The sequence below is a fragment of the Athene cunicularia genome, assembly GCF_003259725.1.
Source record: "Athene cunicularia isolate RWA chromosome 1 unlocalized genomic scaffold, athCun1 chr1_part1, whole genome shotgun sequence".
NCBI lineage: Eukaryota > Metazoa > Chordata > Aves > Strigiformes > Strigidae > Athene > Athene cunicularia.
In genome coordinates this window covers 120,233,209-120,255,909 of record NW_020799091.1, presented here as the reverse complement: position 1 = coordinate 120,255,909, position 22,701 = coordinate 120,233,209, and the positions used below count along the sequence as shown (strand labels likewise).

The following is a 22,701-nucleotide window of genomic DNA, read 5'->3' as shown; positions in this document are numbered from 1 at the left end:
CGCTACCTCTTGGTTCAGGCAGCTACGGTGTTGTGAACAAGCCACACACTAGCAGTTGGCTCTAAATGACAAGTCAATGATCTCCTCAGTTCAGTGGTAATCAGTGAGATACTCAATTTTATCAGATGTATGGGAGTAGACAAAAGTGAGGGAAGATGACTCTCTCTGTGGCAATTAATAAAATCCAATGTATCCTGAATCTTTGCCAAATACTCGCATGTGGCAGAGAGTCTTACTCTGAAGGATATCCACCAGTTTACTGCTCAGAGAACTAATAGTTCCTCCTTTGATTAAACAAAGTATTATACTAAAAGCAGAAAAAATAAAATACGTTCTTTGTGAAGGTGTATTGAGTCCTAAAAGAGACCAAAAGATCAACTCAGGCTATATATATTTTATTCTAATACAGCCTGGCTTAGGGGTTTATTTCATGTGTCTGGGAAAACTACTTAGAGGGAGAACACTGTGTGAATTAGCAGATCTCGCTACCTTTAGGAAAGCTTAGATGTGTATGCAAAAATCCCATTCATTAAAACCAGCCAAACACAATAGGTGCTAGAGTATGTGTTTTTCTTAAACCCTTCCCAATAATTGGCAACAGAAAGGAAAAGCCTGATTATAAAAGTGCTCTTGGTAGTGACAATGACTGATTGATACAGATGTCGCAGGGAAGATAATCTGTCTTTTTATTAGATTAAACATTATGTAAAGCAGTACAGTTGTCTGCAGATGTAATACTTGTGTAGGCTTGACTTATCAGACTAGCTAAACTACGCTTGGTGCCACACCTGAGGAGTTGAGGGGAAAGTGGGCAGAAACTGCTCTTGCTCTTCTCTTGATCCTGAGGCTGTAGCAAGTGCCATTTCAGTCACTGATGCCTCTTGAGGGTTGACTTGTCTCGCATGGCCTGTGGGCCACCTGCAGGTACCCTGCTGTGGTGTGATGTCCTGCCACGCCACTGCCACTGTCACTGTATCTTCATTTTGGGGGTAAAAAGGCTTCTCTGTGTCCTAGGTAGATAGAGCCCACCCATGGCTCTGGGAGAGGCAGGTGTCTACCAGGCTCCTGGCATCTCTGGGGTGTCTGAGGCAGGCAGGAGGGCTGGCTCTTCAGAAACAGGTAACTCTTTATATAAAAAAATGCGTAAGCCTTTTTATTACAAGTGATGAAGCAGGGACTTCTCTGAGGTTCAGAACTATACTTCTTCTCCTCTTCCCTCCTATCTCTGTGCACATACTGATTAAAGTGCTCTACCGTGATCTAGATGGGAGCCATTTAACCCCTAACAAGGCATCAAGATCATGAAATCCCATTAAGAAAAAGAGTCTAATTCTGGGTGCACTGGTTCTTGGTAGTTGAAGTCTTGGTTACAGAGAAACTTTTATTTCATGTGCCCCTTTGCAGTGGTCATACTCTATAGCCTTTGCAACTTGGGCTGTGTTTAACAGTCCTGGGAGTTCTTGAACTATAAAGCAAGAAATCTGTGTGGGACTCTCAAGTACTTGGCCTGATCTTAATTTGAAACAATTTACTGTTCTCCATGACTCCTGTTGTAGTCCTGTGGCCTTATGCATTGCCTTCTTGCCATAAAATTTGCTTGATTGTCTCTTTCTGAAACTGGCACAGTGTAGCATTTCTGTTCCTTTTCTCGCTTTGATGGTGTACAAAATGTGTTTTCTTGGCTCTTGCCCTCATGACGCTTCATGACTTTTTTTTTTCTTTTAAATAAAAGCAAGAGGCTTTGGAGGCTCTATTTCGAAGATGAATTGTTACCACTTACAATATTTCCATTCCCTGTGCTTTGCTGAGCCTGTTGAGAGGAGGAAGAGCAGCTTCTCTCTCCCTTATTTTTATTTGCTGTGTACTAACTTTGCAGCTCCTCAGAACCCCAATGTCCCAGTCCAAGGGAGATATGAAAACAATAACAAATGTCTGTAAAATATTTTTCTTGAAAAAGCCTCCTGTCTCTCAGACAATTTTTGTTGGAAGGTTACTTGCCATTAAAAAGGTTCCTGCGCTTTGTATACTTTTCCCACCTTTTCTCAAACAGTGGAAGAAATGATCTTGCCTTAGGTTAAACATACTAGACTACTCCATCCAGACAGAAATCAGGAGGATGTTTTAAAATTATTTAGCAAGTTATTTTCCTGTTTTATTATGAAATATTGCAGCTATTATCGTAATTGTTAGGATGTGCTCATCTTAGTCATGACCTGACACTGTTCCATTAGCAAAACTCAAGCAGATATTATCTCCTATTTCCTAAATGGGTAGATTTTAATTTTTATGCTTGATAAAGACCAAGATGACCATAACCACAACTAAACACTCATTCGGTTAAAATGGGTTTAAAAACTCGGCTTTTAATTTGTATAAAAGCCCTTTTGTTCTCTGGGTCATATCTATGGTTGGACATGAAGTTGGAAGTTGCTAGATGGGAGACAGTGAGTTTACCCATGTACATCTCTTCATAATCTGACACTTGGGTGCAATCTCCACCAAAAACTCTAGTGTACTCCCTTACACTGCCACCATGGCTGAACTGCACACATACATCCCTGTGTCATGCCAGATAGATCTGCCCATACAGGCCTTCTGTCTTTCCCTCTTGTGCAGCAGATAAGAAATGCTTCTTATTCGAGTGTACTTCAACACATAACCACTTGACTAGTCAATGGGCAGAGAGACAAAGACTGAAATAACTGTTACTTCTTGACAAGTGTAACATGTACAGGCCTACAGAGATGCCACTCTCTTCCCATTATACAAAGATAAGGGTACCATGACACCACCAAAAAACCTTCCAACTTGAGTTCTAAAATACTCCTCGTATGTTTGATTCAGTGAATACTTACAGTAAATGTTTGCCATGTCTCTCAAAAGCACAGTAAAGAAAAAGAATACTTCTGGAACACACACATACACAAAAAAGACACACACACACACACACACATACACCCTTATCCTGGATCTGTGAAAATATATAGTCATCTAAACCCCAAAGATGCCATGAGGCAGAATTAATTTCCTATATGCAATCCAATGTACTATGGTTTAAAGGACTTGAAATTACTGTATCTGTCACCTTGGAATAACCCAACGAAGGCCAAAGGAAAGAAAAGCCAAGTACTGAAGAGCAAATACTATTACTCACTCAAGTCTCTCAACTCCAAGAGAAACAATATGAAATGTTCAGTGCAGGCATTTGGACTCATGATTGCTGGTAACTGTGAGACTTGCAGGCAATAAAGCTCATCAGCAATCAGCTGTCCTGTCTGACTGTTGTAAGATGTCTGCAGCGGGAGCTGGCACTCATGTTTCATCAGTACTGCAGCCAGGGTGAAGGACTCTGCCAGCGATGACAGGCTGACAAACCTGCTGCCATCCCGCTGCTGAACTGGATCAAAGGGGGACACCAGCTTCCCTTCAGCTGCCTGCAGCACTCTGAGGCAGAGGTGGGGCTGGGACCACATGAGGAAATAGGACTGGAGGGGGAAATTAAAGCACTTCAGTCCCTAATCAAAATCCAAGTACTGATCAGGGACTGATTAGCTGTTGCCTGAGCTGGCAGGCCCCTCAACTCCCAGCTGCTTGGTCCCAGTGTGCAAACCTTCCTTCAAGCAGGGCATGGACCTGAGGCTGCCTTTCCCTGCTGACACCTCCCAGGCTTTCAGCCAATGTCTCTAGTGGCTTTCCCTGCTCCCCAGGCCTCCTCCGGTCTGCTGTGACCTGTGCCAGCCAGCCCCAAGCCGCCTCCGGGGAGCTGATGCCTGCAGCTGCTGGCTGGAGCACACCTTGGAAATGCACTTCAGTGCCCTTTGCTAAGGGAAGAAATTAGACTCCTCTTCTACGGCCTGAGTAAGACTCTGCTCGAGCTGCTGCGGGCTGCTCTGAGTTTGAAAGAAAAATTTGGCACCTGCCTTCAAAAGAGGATGGTGAGCTATGAGCTGAGTGAAGGGCCTTGTGCCTGTGTACTCTGTTCACCAGAAGGCACTTAAACCCAGGACAGAGCTAGGATTTAGAATGAACTGCAATCTTCATCTTTTCGTATTTGGCTGGCTTAGGCAGCTCCCCAAAGAGTGACTTCTGTGAATCCCCCTCTGAGGCACTTAACTCCCCTTACACACATGCACAGAGTCCAGGCACCTAATTCAGGCACGTGCACTCCATTATGGGACCAGATGCGAACATCCCCTCATGGATTAGGATCTGAAAGGTTCTATATCCTGCATTGTCAATCACCTCAGGCCTCCTTTTCCCCTCCCCAGTCTTCCTTTTTTGTTTCAATATCTGGATTTTTTTTAAGCAGACACGCATTGTTAAAAATTCTTCTTGTATCTCTGCAAAGTAGTAGCTAAGGCACATGCTGGCTTTTCCCAGGATGATGCAGTTAAGACAACAGTGACTAACTTCACAAAATCTGGTGTTAGAAAACTCAGTGCACTTAAATCATATTCTTCCTCACAAACTTTGTTCACCAGATTCTTACTGCTGAACATCAGAACCAAAGGTTCCTGGCTACCTACAAACCGTGACTTAACCGAACAAAAAATAAATCCACTTGACAGATATTTCTCTAGCAAGGAAAACCGAGCCTTGTTTTTCCTAACAGCAGAAGAGCTATCAGTAATGCTTACAGTGATTTTGTTTGTTTGCTTTGTTTGACTGTGAGATGGGGCACCTACCTTAACTCTAAGTTAATTTTGTGTGAGGTCAAGAACCTGCTCAGATTTTCAGATGTGAGTAAAAATCGTGTATTCTTAATAGACATATTTCTAAAGTGTTTTGTGGAAGGCTTGTTTAACCATGCTGAGGAAAGAGATAATCTGGAGTACATAATTATAGCCCACAGGCTCAGAGTTTGAGAGGGGTTTTTTTTTAGGTCTGAACTGAAAATTGTTGCAAAATTCTCAGAAAATTAAATAATAAGGCTGATTAGATCCTGCAGAAATGATCTCCTTAAAGGACTGTGCTTGCAAGTTGTACTAGTAAAGTCATCCAGAGACTAATGTTTCCAGAAGATATGTTTGCAGCTTTGTGAGCTCCAAAACCCTTGGAGGGATACTTTGGCAAGTACCAGCACTGGATGCAGGGTGCAGTTTAGGCTGTGCTTAGAGTAGGAGCACTTTACTGCTAAAGGAATACTAAATGGCAAAGCACTCCTTGCTGAGAAGCAGCCGTACCAGCAACTCTGAGCCATGTACTGGGATAGTAAGCCCTGCCCATACACGCACGCCTAAGTATATGCACACAAATGAAACAGCAAGTAAGAATTAAACTAAAGAAATCAAAACCTCCCAGGTCAGCTTTGCTGGTATTACTGCATCTGTATGAGTAGCTTGTGGTGGCATCTCTGTTTCATGCTGCTGGGACCCCAGAGCACAGAGGAAAAGGGTTAAGAGCAAAGGGGAACGTGTGAAGGAACTAACTGAGATACCAGAGATTTAGAAGCTCTCTGCTTGGGATTGAGGGGTCCTTCCATCTTCACTGATTTAAGCTTTAATAATAAATCAGCAGTGACTGTGCTGGAAAAAAAACTAAGACCCTGTATAATCCATAGGATTGTATGGCATCCACGTTTGCTCTCTCTTTAGATACTATTTTCATTACAGGTTTTTGAAAGTAACATTACAGAAAGGGGAAGTAAGGCAAACTTACAGAGAGTTTTCATCTCTTCGTTTAAGGCATAGTGGGCAAAATGTACAAACTACTGCCACATGACAACGCCACTGCTTTTAAATGAAGATTTGGATGGCTTAATTTCAAATAGTATTTATGGAAAAAAATTATCACCCACCTCTTTTTCTTCTTTTCAACCTAAAAGGCAGCACTGGTTATCAAAATCACTGAGAAATTATAAAAAACCCAACTAGCTGTATTTCATTTTTTGGCAGTTTTGTTTCTTTTGCCTATTTAGGCTCTAGACTGGATTATCTTCTAATGCATGTACAAATCTCATAAATCAGCTTTGAAAACTGCTGTTAAATTCTAGCCATGCCTCTAATCTTCCTGAATTACTTCTTATCCCTCTTATCTTTATGACTAATAACTATACCTTGTTTTATCCTTGTACTTATATTTATTCCTCAAACGATGCAGTCTCTTTAACAGTGGTCAGTTGAAAATTATTTACTTTTTTTGAAATTGTAATACTGATTACATGCCGTTATGTCTTTGGTTTGGGATGAAGGCCTCATCTTGATTAAATGTGACATCTGAACTGAACTTGTCTTCAAAGGACTAAGCCATGACAAATCCAGAAGGGGAGAGGTTTGTGTTTGTCTCTATTTGCAGTCATCCGTATATTGCGACAATACCAGTACAACACTGGGTGGCATTCCTGATGTAGTGGTAACAGTTAGGGAAGAGAAGGCAAACCTACTCATTTTTCATTTGGAAATGCAAAATTATTAACACAATATTGTTGAAGAATTTTCCTGGCTAGTTTTCCCTTGGCTGCCTCAGGCTAAAAATGACTGCTGAAGTTTAAATATTTTATGAATCCTCCTGACTATGATGGTCTAGTAATTCTTCTTGGGAGGATCTGTGACACAAATAAAATGCAGAAATCTGAACAGATGTGATGGAAAACTACATGCAGTAGTGACTGTAACTTTTGAGAAATTTGTGTCCCATTGGTTCCTGTGCATCAATTACACTGGTAAATTTATTTTTTAACGTAAAAAAAAAAAGAGAAGAGTATTTCCTAGAGTTCAGTAATTCAGGCCTCCACAAAACCAGACCATGATCTGGAACAGATTTTTCTCAAGTGACTCAATTAATTACTTCCATGTGAGAATTAGCAACATTAGAAGCTTGTGAAATTCAACAGTCGAGGAACTGGTCACTTGTGCAGACAGGTAATTTGACATATATATATATATAGATAACCCCATTAATTCTTAATGAGAATTATAACCCGTGTAAAGTTTGATAGTTGTTAAATATTTGTAAATGGATCTCAACCTATATATGCACAGACAGTTATCCATGCAGTAGACTATCACCTGTTAATCAAGCAAAACTACAATGAAAATTTTGTTCAATTAAGAACTGAAGAATTTGGCTGAATTTTATTCAATTCTTGCCAGTAGGAAAAACTGGTCTTTCCAACAGTAAGTGCCAGTGCAAAATATTTTGGCAAGGAACAAATGTCAATTTAGATCTATGAAATTCCCATTTTCAGGCAGTAAAATTATAATCGCTCTGGTTTGTATTAGCTTAAAAATACCCAAACCTTGGCCTACCATTGTGTAGCTAAGTACACAGGTAGCCACTACTGGCCTAGATTCTGTTCTCAGGTAACTGCAGTGGAGGTAATTCCTATTCATAAAGAGAATAACCAGTATCACCGAGTCCTAACTCTTCCGTGTGCTCAATTTATTGATATTGATATTCTTCTGCTGTGGAAATGATCACAGTGGTTAAATGTATCTGGTTTGAGATGGACAGCAGTGATTGTTATTGAGTCCATTTTTCTGCATCTAATCTTGCTAATGATGACATTTAATGGGATGTCACAGATGAACAGCTTGACTTGCCTAGCCCCTCTGAACTAAAAGGAAAATTTCCAGAGATGGAAGAGTTGGAAGATAAGTAGGAGTGTTGCTTTCCTTTAATTTTTTTGAGGGAAATGTTTTTCTTATAATTCTTTTCATCTATTCAAAACTATCCCAAATTCTTCCTGGAAATTGGACTGGAGACGTCATGAGAACAGACATTATTTAATATATCTGATTTTTTTTTTTTAAACTGGCAACAAAGATCCCATTTAATTAAATGAAAGCAGACTTCGGATGTCTCTGTTGATGTACAGTCCTACAGGCAGTAGGAGAATGAGGGAAGAACCTGTAAAGTAAACCTATCTATTAAATTAAAAATACATACTTATGTTCAGACTTGACTATTGTTTTACAAGGAACTCCCAAGAAAACATGCATGTGGATCCCATTTCCTGCAGAAGTTTGCTTTAAACCCTCATGAAATCAACATATCATACTTCAAAGATTTCTTAGTTTAGCTAGAAGTAGGACTGTCAATGTTCTGCTCATATCTTTTCGCCATGGCTTAGCTGATGCTATCAGCCAACGCTCCTCATACCTGTGGAACAGACTACTTCTCTTTGGCTTGCTAGGGAGCTCTGTAGGCCAAGTGTCCGCGCTGCAATCACATGTATAAATCTTCTAGATTATTTGTGCGCTGGAGTTTCTCTTGCCATTGTGATGAAGAAATAATTGAGTTGCAGAACTCTACCAGTACATATGAAGCTCATTGAATTTTACTCTCTTACAAAAGCATTATTTTGTAAATGGAAAAAAAAAAAGCAGCATAAATGTAAGCAGATACATATGTTTTTGATATTTGAACCCATTTAATTATATCATTAGTTTTGCCAAATAACATGACATGGACAAGTTAGATGTTAGCCTTTTTTATAATTTAACCAAAGTGATCACGTATATTGTGTGCTGGCTACAGACACTATTATGTTTGATCTTTGTCCAACCACAGAAAACTGGTGCAAAAAGAAACATGGGAGGACCCAGGGTTTCCAAATGTGTTAAATGCATTACAAAGACACCTCACTGACTAAAAGTAATAATCACAAATTGAATTGTTTTGTAAAAAAATGCAGTGGTGCCATCTTTTTTCCTTATAATTATAATATAGATGATTCTCAAGAAAAACACAATCTGGAGGTTACCACATTTAAAAATGCACATCTATGGCCTTGCTCAGCTGTGTGCTGCCAAAGCACTCGCATTAGAAATGAGCTGAGCTGAGGTGGCAGTGTCCAGACCCAGAAAAGCCAACATTTTTTACTGCAGATAGAACACAGACTCCTGCAGTTACTATCTCTGGATGTGGGGCTGATGCGCTGAATCAGAATGGTGAAACAGGCACGTGCTAAATGTTTACTCTTCTCCTAAGATATTCTTGCTTTCCTATAGTGCTGGAGGGGAGGGGGTTAGAAAATGATAATTGTGAAATACTGTTCCTGCTTCCTATGAGGACACGCTGCCCCTAGAGAACTAAGGAAATATCTGGCTTACATGTTTTCCAAATGAATTCCTAAGGATAGACTTAGACATGCTACTACCTCTGAAAAAGACCGAAGGCAGATTATAAACTGTCTGGTACTGCAGAGTTAAATAATGGATTGGCCTCTGGCTCTGAGAAAGACTCCTATGTTGGACTTGAATCCTGCCTGCTTACGCACATCATGGGACTACAGTAAGGGGGTGGCACAGTTCTGGTTATGAGTCCTGATCTGGTATGTCCAGACACCATCACTCAAGCATCAGGCTCAAATTTTAAAAGAACTAGAGATTTTTAAGCGTGTGTGTAAGGTTGTTCAAAACCACCTCTATGACCTTGGGCAGGTTACTTACAGCATTGTGTTTTTTTCGTTCCTATGGAAAAGGCAGGCCTGATCCACCAGCCCCTACTCATTCTCTGCACTGTATGTATTGTTTGCTATCACTCACCACCTCCTGCTTTTTGTCATGTTCAGGTTTCTTCCACCTTGAGCATTACAGTTTGTATGGGAGGAGGAAAGGAGGAATGAAGAGAAACAAGCCAACGGGCAGTGGAGTTTCTTGTAGTGTCTTAAGGTCCCTCAGCTCACACATCTCATCTAGGACACATCTGGAGTTCAGGACTCCAGACAGGATCTACAGTGGAGGAACAGAAGTAACTCGGTGAGCCAGCCTGTGGTAAGCATCAAGATGGTGCAGCTTGACTGGCTGGTGGTACCCACACAGCCTAGTTTAAAGCTAAATCTTTGATACCTCTGCAAAGCAGTGCAGAAGTTTCTGGGGCTGCTGTATAGGTATTGCCATGCTTTGCCAACCTCCTTCAGTTCCTCATTTGTAAAACAAATCTGAAACTCTTTACTTATCTCTGAGTGATGCTCTAAGAAGTACATTGAGCATTTTAATGAGGGCTTTACTAAGTCATCAGACCTATCTTTCTCCTGCTCATGAGTGTGTAACACACTAACTTACAGAGAAAAGAAGCTTTTGGTCGCAGTAAGCTCTTTTAGGTACTACATTGCCTGCCACAGTCTCCAGTCCCTGCAATTCACTGTTTACAAGTCTATGTGAACCTCTAACTTTAAACAAAGCCACACAGAGACCACAAGTTAGTCTGGATGAGCAGACACATTTATCCAGGTGTTCTTCAGGGCTATGAGACTCGAAAGAATAGTTTCCTGAAAATAGATTTGTCAGGAAGATGAGCACTCAAGATAAACCATATAGTGGAGGCCAAAAAAGAAATTAAAAGAGGACACCCCCTCACCCCCCCATTGTTTGCTTAAGCAAAATCAGATGGATTTGTCTCTGGGGACTCCAGGAGTGGAGCTGCTTTTTTGATTCATGCTAGGTGCCGTATTTTGTCTGCTCTTTTTTTCTGGCCTTGCTTTTGTATATATTATAGTGTCTAAAGCAATTATTCACATCACTTAATTTACTTCATCCATGCAAATTAGAACTGGAGTTGCAGTTAATAAGAAAGTGTAGGTGCTATACCCATTTTTTCTGAAATCCTCACTGTATTACTTACATTCTACATGCTATTGCTTCTTCTGAACTCATTGCTTGGCTTCTGTAAATGCAATCCCTTAACTCTATTTTAAAAACACACACACACACACCCACACACCCCCAAGCATCCTCCCTATGCCTTTAATTACAACAGCTCTCAAGAACATTTGTCTTTGCAGTCTGTGGTGCCATTAAGAGATGGAATAATACTTTACAATTAAAGGGACACATTTCTTTGTCATGGCATTATCTTTTATCCTGAATTAGATCACTATTTTGTATGTTTTGAAGCCACCTGAAATTAGCTTGCTTATGTAAGGTACCTATTTACGCCAGTTTTAAAACCACCAGAACAGACTTTTTCAGAGTCTTTTCCAGAAATGCTTTAGTCCTAGAAAAAAGTGTGATTCTCTTAAAATAAAGCAAAAGAAAACCAACCTAGAAACTGTAAGAAATGTGTCTTACTGGAAGGAAACTTTACATCAACCCTACACACTGTGAGAGAGGACTAAAGTTTTAGGCCCTGATACTCATCTTTGAGTTGTGTAATTTAGAAGAATTTTCCTTTGTACCAATGGCATTGTCCCTGGGTATAATTGGGATAACATGGCTGAGCAGAAACAACAACTGCTTCTTGTTTGTAGCTAGTCCATCTCCTGTGAAACAGTGGAGAGGCCTTCCTTACTGCCAACTTTCCAATACAGCATTCAGTGAGACTGCAAATGTCTTGGGGAGAAGGAGGTGAAGAGGGTAAAGCAGCACTGACTGAAAATCGCACTAGCCTGGTGCCGAATAGTCCATTAAAAAAAAAGAGCGTAATAAAGTCTGGACTAATTGTTTGTTTTAACTTCAGTTTTAATCACGTAGGTCCTTGTCATGCTGTAAGCAGCCCAGTTCTGCCAAAGGAAGAAAGAAAACAAAACAGGGCATGATTTGGGTAAAGCACCAAGGGCAGACCATGTCTTTCGCGTGCACTAGCCTCCTGCCACAGACTGTTTCCAGTGCTCCAGCTGGTTGGGGAAGGGATGCTGCAGTCTTTGTGTCTTCACCCACTCAGTTGCTGGTTCCTCCACCTCCACCCTATCCCAAGGTGGCAGAGCAGGTCCCCGGGCTCTGCTGTCCCGGAGGCTGCCCCTGCCCCTGTGGATTAGCCCTTTGCTGCCATGGGGCTGGGGAAAGGACTCCTGTCACCATCAGTTGCCCCACCTTCAGGCTCAGCTGCTCAGGCTGTGCCCTGCTTTTGGAACTTACTTGTTATCACTTAATCACTAGGTAGTGCTAACGAGTGAAAAAAGAGCTGAAGTGGGTGATCAAAACAGGCCTCTGAAAGCAGTAGAAAGGCTGACACTTGGCACGGTTGTATAAAGAAAATACTGTTATTCCTAAGGAAAAGGTACTATTTCTACAACTATAACCTCAGACATTTTTTCTTTAGCACCAGACTCACACACTGGTATCCATCCAGGCTTAATGCAGACACTGCATTGGGCAGGGATAGTCAGCTCTGACAACCCACTGTATCTTTGTAAGCTTTGTTTGGAGTTTTATTAGATTCTCTGCTGCAGTTTTCAGTAGACAAAATGGGCTTGGCAATTAAAACTCATCTTGTATAATTTTTCTAATTCCAATTACAGTCACCGTTAACTAATTTGTGGCAATAATCAAAAGATAATTAGATGTTTATGTATGTGTCCTTGGATTGTTAGCAAGTGTATGTATAAAATCAATCACACTGAATGTCCAGTGTTGTAGCAGTGCATCTGAAGATCGAAGGTTTATTATCCATGTATATATATTTAAATACTGACAGGTAGTACAGCCAATTCAAATGTTTGTTGGAGCAATTTTTGATCAGTATGAAAACTGTTGGGTTTCCACGGGGAGTCCTTGCGAGCTACCGAAGCTGCCCCGTAGGTGGCGTGAGCCATCCGCTAAGCACAGACACAGGTCTAACACTCCGCTTGCAATTTTTTTTTTTTAAAAAAAAGCAAAATAACAAAAACATGTTCACATAATTATCCTTTCCATAGGTGTTATGGCCCGTGTTGGCTGGGACACAGCTGTGTTACACTGCCTCTGATTCAAAACTATCATGTCATGATTTATAAAGATATTTCTTGTAAAGGCAGAATCTTATCTTAAGTCATGTTGTTCACCTGTGTCTTTGAATGAGGAGGGTCCTCTCTTCTCCCAGTTACTTCAGTCACCTACAGACAGCTCACTGCAAACAGCATATTCCTGGTATTAGCCAGGGCAAAGATGATATCAGCTGAGCATTAACAAATACCTTTCCTTTTAGTCCTGTCAGGTTTCCTGTCTTTTAGTCTGTGTTTAGCTTTTCAAACACTATCTCTTGTCAAAAAGCAAGGGACTTTGTTTTCTAGCTATCCTAGAAATGTATCACGTTGGATTGTGCTTTGCTCTGAGCACATCAAAATCTGCAGATTTTTCTGCTGGTGGGTAGAAAATAGTGAGCACCAGCCCTTTGATCTCAATCTTTCTATACTTAGGGAAGAAAGGGAATGAATTTTGAGTGTGTCTGCAGCTGCTATGCAGTTATACCTCCCATTTAGAGATCTTACTCATTCCTGGCTAGGTTTAATCACATGTGGCATAGAGTTTGTATTCCACACTTGACCATGGTAGGAGGAGATAACATATACATTCAGGCATCTATTGTGCACCATTCAGCACTACTAAACCTCAGAGCAAAATTGTCTATATCTAAGTAAAAAGTGAGGGGGGAGAGGAAATTAAAAAGAAAAGGAAGATTGTTTGTAGACACCTTCTATCTTCAGCTCTTCACAGCCACTGAATACTTGTGCAGATAACTACTATACTTTTAGGCCAGGCAGAATGGACATCAGGTTTCAGGTACAGTAAGGAAAATTTAAGGAAGGGACCCAACAACAAAATATGTTTTATATCTCAATATACAAAAATAACTGTCTCAAGAAGGGTATGAAGGAGTATGTTGCACAGCAGCTTGAACAGGTATTCTGCCTGAGCCTGAAGAACAAGGTTTGCAAAGGATCCAAGTATCTAAGATTGAAAATAAATCCCTCATGACATTGTCAGGTATGTTAGTGGGAGTTACAGGGAAAACCCCACCAGGCACCCCTCAGCAACTCTAGGCATAACCTGGGCTTGAGTGTTTAGCGCTCACTGTGTACACAACAAACTTCTAATACGCTGAGGTACCCCAGGAGTTGCAGAGCTAGGAACACAAAGAAAAAGCTAATTTGGAAGATTAAAAGAATACACTTTGCAAGAAATTTGTCCAATACCTGGCTCACATACTGTCCTATTTTTACTATTTAATCCCAGTCACACTCCTAAAATATCTCTGAGTATTCTGAGCCCAGGAGAGATGCACCCAAAGACAAGAGTAATATGGAAGGGGTTTTTTTCTTGTTTGTTGCTTCAGCAGTACAGACCTGAATACTGGAAGGAGGAATTTTACGAAAAGCAGTGGTTGCACTCACTTCTTAGGTGCACAGGTAATAAAACTCTTCTTTAGATTTCTGTGGTTACATACCTCCAGGAAAACAGTCTCCACTTGGTTTAAATTTAGTTAGGTCCAGGAAATAAAAATGTCATTGTCAGTGTTTCACAGGCCAGCACTAAACCTTTCCTAAAAGGAGATGTTATAATAATATCCAGAGGAGGGAATGAACTCACTGCAGGCAAAAATTATAATAAAAATAATGATAAAAAATCAGATTCCTCCAAGTCTCTTTTGGTTCAACTACAGACTGTAGGAGATTTCTCATAAAAGCATTTGATATTTTAATGTGACTGCACATTGGCTGGGGAAAGAGGAACATAACCTGTTGAGAGTTAACATTTTAGGACTTTTCCTCATAATGCTAAATTTGATACTGCATTTTCAGCAAGAAAACTGCAGGCCACTTGGCTTAGCTGAAGCTGGGTAAGCCTTTTAGCCTATCAAATGTCACATGAAAAAATACCAGGCAAGTCGGGGCTGAGTAAGTGTTAAAGCTTTGCTAGGGTGGCGTGTCCTCAAATAATTGTAGAATGCCAAACACAGAGCTTCCCATGTTCCTTCGGGCTGAGCAGGGATGCCAAGTATACAGAATTGGAAGCTGTCTATCAGGGGTTTTTTTATTTGCTTGATACTGTGCAGACAGCGGAGACAAAATACCAAAAATGCTTAAAATCCTTATGACCTTTCACTGCAAACTGTGAACCTTGTCCGCTGAACTCAGATTTCTATTTACACTGTCAGCACAGGCTCCGTGCTGGTGCCTTTTCTTTGCCTTTCCAGTTTGTCATGTATCAAGGGACAGTTTCACAAACACAGCCCCAGAGGGGGGACCTGAGCACATTCCAGACCTTCTGGAGGTTCAAAATACTAAGTGTCCATGTTGTGGGTGGCTTAAAAATAGCTGTAATGCAAGCAAAGTAGCATGAAATAGCCGTTTGCACCCAAAGCAATTATTCTACAGAAAGCCTGAGCTGTGCCATCAGCTGGCACGGCTCCCATTCCCACGATGTGTGCTGACACCACGCCACTTCATAGCTGACTCCACTTACACCATCCCCCATTTACACCAGCAGTACAGAGTAAATGCATTCAGTAAACTACCGCGTCAGCTGCTCAACTAAAACATCCCTGATTTCAGCATTGTGCTCCAACATTCATCCGCCCCTTGTAAATCATGAGGTAGACTGCTGCAGTGAACAGGTATGGGGGAAATTTCAGATGCGTGAAGTAGAAATTGTGAGAGAGAGTAGAGTGAGTAGAAAAGTGAGGGTGACTGGGCACTGTCACAGCTTGCCCAGGGAGGTTGTGGAGTCTCCATCCTTGGAAATAATTCAGAATCTTTTTGGACATGGTCCTGGGCAACTGGTGTAGACGTTCCTACTTGAGCAGGGAGGTTGGACAAGATGACCTGCTCCAGCGGCACCTTCCAACCACAACCGTTCTGTGATTCTGTGAAATTTTTGCTATGCCAGACTACTATGAACTGTAATATTTGACAGTATTTGCTTAACTTTTGCAATTGAAAAAGGATATCCTTAACCTGTTACTTAAATAAACCCAACAACTACCTTGAACTCCTTTGAAACTAAATAGAAGGTTGAACTCTATAACAAATATTTTAGCTGAACTGTCATTATTAGCTGGGTAATTCTTCTGACTATACTTCAAATTTAATTTCATTCTGTGGTAGCATGCCCTGAACTTTGCAAGAGAAAGGTATTAATAAAGCTCAGTGTCTGAACTCCTTAGGGTTTAGAAAACTATCTTAAAAGGCGACATTTCCAGAGAGACTCATGCATAGAAAATACATTGGTGTTTCCTGAAGAAACTCAGTGAGTTCACAAGGAATCCTGACATTGATAAGTTATGTCAGTGAGGCCTTTGAAAGAAGACTCTTCACTAGTGCTACTTTTCCCTGAACGTGGAAGCTGTGGAAAATGCATAGAAAGCATTTGCAAAGTGATGACTGCAGCTATATGATCTGTGTGTGACTGTTCCTGAGCTGTTAGTAACCCATATGCTTCAGCACACAGACAGGAGGATTTATGCTTAATGCAAAACCCAGAATAGGGGTTTCTGTTTGGACTGTTTCCCAAATCGGACAGGCACATTGCTCTAGTCTTCCATGAATTTCCTGTTATCAGTATAAAAATCTGTGGCCTACTGGCTTGAAGTTGCTTTTCAGCCTGAGCAACCTTGAGTTAGCTTCTTCTCCTCACTTTGTGAAGGGACAGCCGCTGTGTATCGCCAAAGTACCAATGAGCCTGTCGCCAGGGACCCAAAGTCTGTACATGTGTGCACAGGTGAGGATGTCTGGGGAGCTGGGGACTGGAGAAGCAAAGCATTTAATGAGCAGCAGGTCCTTCAGGTCTCTGCTTTGCACCCACAGGGAGCATAAACTTGTCATCATGGTTCCTAACAGCAAGCAGGAGGTGTCTGTGGAATATCCCCAATTCTAATGGTTTGTGGAGGCAGGTTTATCTCTTTCTGTATTCCTCTATACTGGAGCTTTATGTGTCAGTTATCGCTACTAAAGCTCTAAACAAGCCGCTCTTCTTCAAAACACAGACAAAAGTAACCATTGGGTTTATTCACAATAATGCTTGGATTAGTAAAAGAAACCACATTCACCAACAGGAAAAGAGAAGTAAATTTCTAAGCTATTGAATAACACTGCTATGTTTGGAAAGGATTTTTCTTTTGTAATTCCCCTTTAATTTCCTCCCATCCGAGCTGCTGAGAGGAATCTGAAGCTAGGTTTTCATGAGTTACTAAAGGAGTCCAGCAGCTGACTCCTGTTTAAAATCAAGGGTCCTGGAAATGTAAGGTAACATTTCCATAAACACATGTGTAATTTGAGGTTTAAGTTCCACTAAAATCATCCAGTACTTCCAGCTCCCCAAGTCAGACAGGGAAAAGGCAGACTGGTAAACTAATTCTTATTATCAGATAAGCAGGGATTGAATGAAGGAACATAAAGCCTGAGAAGATGAGGACGGAACTGAGGAGAGAGAAGATGACTATGTTCAAGAAGAGGCATAAAAGGCAGTTTAATGGGAAAAAGAATAGACAGAAAGAATATCGGACTATATAAACTGAAACATTACTTTCAGTGGCTTAGTGTTTCTTTTGAGTTTGAGATATGACCTCAGTAAGCCCACAAAAAATTGTATAACTTTACCACCTGACTCAGTGTCTCTGAATTCAGCACAAGGCATTTTTTTCATTCTCCTTCCTGATCAGATTAGAAAGTGTTTGAAGTTAAACTGTGCATTCTGGTAACTTTTCTGAATAGTTTTGCTTTCTTCATTTCAATTGTCATTTTTCAATTTAAAAAATATTATTAAAATACCACATTTGGGTGGGTAGTGACTACCATGACACTGTGCAGAAAACCTAAGCAATTTGAAGCAAGCTAGACATTTTGAGTACATTTTTAAAATACCTTATTGCTTAAATAAAATAAACTTAAATCCCTTAGTCTAGCAATTACTTTCAGATGTTTGATTGTTTATTTTTAAAGAACTGTCTTATTGACCATTTAGAACTGACAAGTACTATTTTTATATCTTCAGGAGTTTTCTCTAACATCTGCTCCCTGCCTTATGTTGGGAACTACATTCTTATCTTCATTGTCTCTTGTATTTATCTTAATTTTGCTGTATTTTATTTTATTAGAGGAAAAACTTAGCAGAGCTGTTTGTGGCAAGATTTAGTTACAGGAAACCCAAAAGCTAAGCCCCAGTTTCAGCTGAGACAATTAGACTGTTGATTTTGGTAGCAGCTCAGGACTTCTATTGGACCCAAATGCCTTTCAAGTCTATCTGCCAGTTGATGCTCAAGTCTGAAAATTTTCTGTATTCTTCCTACAGATAAAGGGCTTTGTTTCCTTTTAATTTGAGGAATATTTCTATCCAGATCTGAATGTTTTGCTGAAATTCTTCTCTATTCACTGGAATAGATTTTTTAAAAGGAAATAATAACATTTCCCAGAACTTTCAACCCTTTTAAAAGGCTTTTTTCCCTTTAATTCTCTGTCCCTGATATCTGTGAATTCTTGAGGAAAGTGTTTGTTTTTCTCAAAGCAATTTTTCCACACATGAAAATTAGCAGGTGCTAATTTGTAATGCTTAGCTTAACTCTTGCTTTTTTTCTGTGTAGAAAGTATATTCAATAGCTGCTATTACTGTTTCGTCTGCTGTAGGTGAAGGACTCTAAAATGCTGAACACGTGATACTTTTTTTTTTTTTAAAGTGATCCATATTATTCTATAACACCAGATCTTTGTTGAAAGGTTTGAAGAAATTACTAATAAAAGAAGCAGTGCTCTTATACAGTCTTTTCATCAACTGCTGTCAAAACTTTGCAGCCGAGTTACCAAAGGCCACTGCCATCCTTGGATGGCTGTTGTATTGCTGGGTGGATTGGGCTCTCAAATTTTCTTATAGATGCTCTGGGAGAATGTAAATACTAGCTGGGAAGTGTTTTATCTCTATTAATATTTTGTGAGCTGGAGCCTTGGGCTATACAATGTTGTTGTTGTTGTTGTTGTTTTATTGCTTTTTTTTTCCCTTAGGCTTTTATAGCACCCGAGGTAGGGTGGGTGGCAGCAGCCAATGCCGGGTGAGATGGTTACCAGGGACAGCTCCAGGGGCGGCCACTGCCAAGAGATGCTGGTAGCCTGGAGAAGTTCTGTGGGTTCACAGAGCCGGGGTCTGTGTTTCTAGAGTCATGTTCATGTGACTCTACCGGTTTCATTTCAGACATGTTGTGTAGGATTTCTCCACAAGGGAAAAACTGGATCAAATGTGGCACTCATCTTCCTTCAAAGATGTTCAGAAAGTCCAAGGAATTTAAGTGATTAATTCTTAACATGTGGGTTCTTTTAATTAGCTATCTAGAAACCAAAACAGAGTGCAGGACACTACTGCAATGCAGCTTGTTAAGCAATAATGTATTTTTTCTTCCAAAAGTCACACTTGATAACAAACAATAATCATAGGCATACGATGACTGTGGATACTATGAGCTAATGTCTAGTTGTCAGAAACTTTTCCATTAAGGCTCAGAATGATGTTTAACATATTCTTCCCATTATTGAGCAAACTAAACATTGTATTAAACATGGATTTCCCAATGACTGTTGCTGCTGTTTATTTCTGCATGTGCATACATATGGAAGCAGACACGTGTACATATGCATTTAGGGTATCAAAAGCACATCAATAGCATGGTTCATTCTGTTCCCAGGATATAATCTTTTTTGACGTTTCTTTTTTCCTTACTCTTTCCTGACCGTAAAAATAGATTTAAAACAAGATTCTTTAAACAAACGTGAAATGCCAAAATTCCATGCTCTCTCCCGTTAAACAATGTAGAATGACTGAAAGGGTAGATTTCTTTAATTATCTAGGGAAAAAAATGCTGCTGAGGATGATCACCAAAATTTATGTACCATCTATTTTTCTACTCAAAATTAAAAAGCTTGAGTGTACAGCAAACACTTGAATTAACTTATCAAATCCCATGCATATGATAGCTTTAAGACAACTTCAGTATTAAGACTTTGCTCTTTTTTTTTTTTTTGGCAATATGTACAACTCATTTAGGATTTCAAAGCTGGATATACTTACATTTAGATTTCAGGAAGGGGCAGAAGGACAGGTTGTTTGCTTTTCACTTTAAGAGACCTAGATTTCCTGATTGTGTTAGGCCCGTTGTTACTTTCTTGATTTTAAGTTGGTCCCTAGGGGGAAAAGAAAGCTTGTAAGAAATGTATGAGCACACTATCCTTTTTTTTTACAAAAATATTAAGGACTATTGGCCAAGATTTTCAAACACAGTGGCTTAACATTGTCTTTTAACTCCATATTCAGGCTTCTTATTCAAGGTCTACTGTTCAGAAGTATGACAACCTGGCAACTCATTCACTTTGAGTAGTCTTTTTAATTCCTCAGTGCTTGTGAAAACTGATGTAGCAGTTTGAATATGGACTAAAAATCCTAATGTTTGGTATTTGTGTTGGCAATCTTGTAATAATTATGCTGTAAATCAAAATATGGGATTGGATTTCAAGAAAAGTGCCTTGAGTCTTGTTCCCACCCTTCCGCAGAGACACTGCGTAGCTTTTTCAGATTACTAGGTATGAAATTATCAATTTGAAGGGCAGCTGAAACACTTTTACTTAATCTCATTTTTCTCTACGTGTGTTGCGCCCATGGAAATGTACATATGAACTCTTTCATGCAATGTGCAGCATAAAGTCATTAGTTCCCAAGAGGCTTGGATAGATAGGATGTGCTTGGAACGGCCACACGAAGTCCCAGGCGTGACGGCGCTCCTCATGGGAGGGTGCTAACAAGGGGAGCTGCAGGAAGTGCTAATGTCCTACAGAAATATAAAATACACTCATCGATTTTTATAACCTAATCACTCTCATGCAGCTGCTACCAAGTCATATCTACTTTGCCTGACCCAAATCCCGCTGACATGGCTGGGAAGAGCCTCTGTGATTTGGTGGGCTCAGCTGCCATCCAGACATTTAGGATTCAGTGTGATACAGTCCTGGGTGGTGAATTCTGGAGACCTGTGCTCCAGAAAAACAGTCCTTTGATAAGCAGGGAAATTGGCTTTGTAGTTGAAAATTGAGCTATTTGGCCTAAGATCTTCCTTGCCTGTGTTTTTACTGCAGAGCCACTAGTTTCCCAGCAGTCAGAGTAACTCCAAACACACCCGAAGGTATCTCTCCATTTACTTTAAGCATTTTATTAGCCAGAGCAAAATGAAAACTCGGGAGTAGTGGCTCCTAACATCTGCACAGCTGAGCTTCAGCAGTGCTGTGTACCTCAGGACTCAGTGGGCCCCAGGGAGCTGTGCTGTGGGTGGCCTGGCCACCATGAGACTATGCTAACTTTAGAGGGAGGAAGCATTTGGGGAAGGAGGAGAGCCAAAACACAGTACTGATTTTACAAGGGAACCCTGCAGGTAGCTTGACTGTTTTACCTCAGATTTATTCAAGCCCACTTGAAACATGCCTGCTAGCCCCTGTTTCATCTGAATGCCACACCTGGGCTATTGTAAGGTCTCTTGCTTTCAAATCTGACAAAATAATTAATTCAATTTCAGTGAAAACAGAACATTTTTACAAAAGAAGCTTGAATCTTGTGCACAGAGGAGCATTTTCTGCCAGAAAGGAGATCTCACAACATTAGTCCAGGTATCTCCAGATCTTGACTCCAGTCAGTATCTCAGTGTTGCTGACCAGCCCTTGAACTTCTGGTCATTGGGTGGAAACTCTTTCTCCACTTCAGGTGGCTCTGGCTGCCCACCCAGCCCCAGCATGGCTCTGAGAGCTGACAGACGATGGCAGCCAGGCGGGTACCCTCCTCACACAGCCCAGAACCCTCGCAGAAAGTAACTGGCTGCTTTCCAGGCCCTTTGGTTTCGATTAGGGATTAGATTAGTGATGACAAAGCTTTCTGGACTCTGCTGTCAGCTTTAACAAATCTCTGTAACAACTGTCAGGTCAATTCTCTGGCAATACCAGATCTAGCACTGGCCCCTGATTTGCCTTTGCTTTGGTAGATGTCTGTGGTGATTTTCTCTTTACTCCCCCCCACCTCTTGCAAGCAGACCCCTGCTCAGTTTGTGGTACAGTTCAGCTGATGTGCTGCCACGTGGGGAACCGACAGGAGACAATGCCCAAGTACTGTGGATTATTTGCAGTTGGTTCCATCCAATTCATCTGAGCTGTACAAAGAAATGTGCATTTGGCACCTTTCTGAGAGGACTCTAAAGCCTGGAGTGCAGAAATTACCAGTGCATTATGCTCATCCTCATTGCCATTTGCTTCCTAGTTTTATGAAGAGTGGCTTTTTATTGTTTATCCTGCCAAGCAGGCCTTCTCCTTCAAACAATGAGTCAATAATTCAGAACACATCTACACCCATTCAACAGTTTTAGAGATGGTTCTGGGCTCCACAGTTCAGCTCTGAATATAAACTCCCCTGCAGCTTGCAGGTGTTTAGGTTTGGTGCTTTGGCTCAGCTTCTTCTGTGGATGAAAGAAAGGCATGAAGTCAGAATTTGCTTTGAATAGTGTTGTGGTTTACCCCAGCTGGCAACTAAGCACCACACAGCCGCTCGTTCGTTCCCCTCCCAGTGGGGTGTTGTATTGTTGCATTCTGAAGCCATAAGACTTGTTTTTCAGGGCCCAGGATAGTGTTCCAGGTGGTGGTATGGGGCACAGGATGCGTTTCCAACCAGGACAAATAGCAAAATGGAAAGGTGCCAGACTGAAGGGGGTGGCAGGCTACTTTGCCTGTGCCTGCAGAGAGAGGGATTAGGCATTTCAGCCAAGCAGCTCGTTCCTGCCTCCTGTTTGTACCATCTATGCTGCTCTGACTGCCTTTGTGGGATTAGAGAGAGTGTAAAGGAGTGCCAGCGTGTACCAGAGGGATGCAGTACAGCAGCAGTAGCAGTGATCACATCTGCCCTTTCTACCTCCAGCCACAGCAGGATTTCTTTGGCTTTCTGCCCTGGTCCTGTCCTAGTTCCTGTCCCTCCAAATAAGGACTGACCCTTCCTTGACAATGAAGAAGGTACAGAAAAATGTGTAGATGGTGATGGGGAGGGGAGGGGAGGGGAG

The 22,701-nt window shown here is 41.0% G+C and overlaps 1 protein-coding gene across 1 annotated transcript in view; it reads right to left on the bottom strand.

The window, feature by feature from the left end:
- Positions 1-22,701, bottom strand: part of COL8A1 (collagen type VIII alpha 1 chain) — an 88,016-nt gene that overhangs the window by 13,001 nt on the left and 52,314 nt on the right. The window contains exon 3 of the mRNA XM_026868635.1: positions 19,689-19,801. The gene's annotated coding sequence lies outside the window, so the exon portion shown is untranslated. The remainder of the gene's footprint in view (positions 1-19,688; positions 19,802-22,701) is intronic.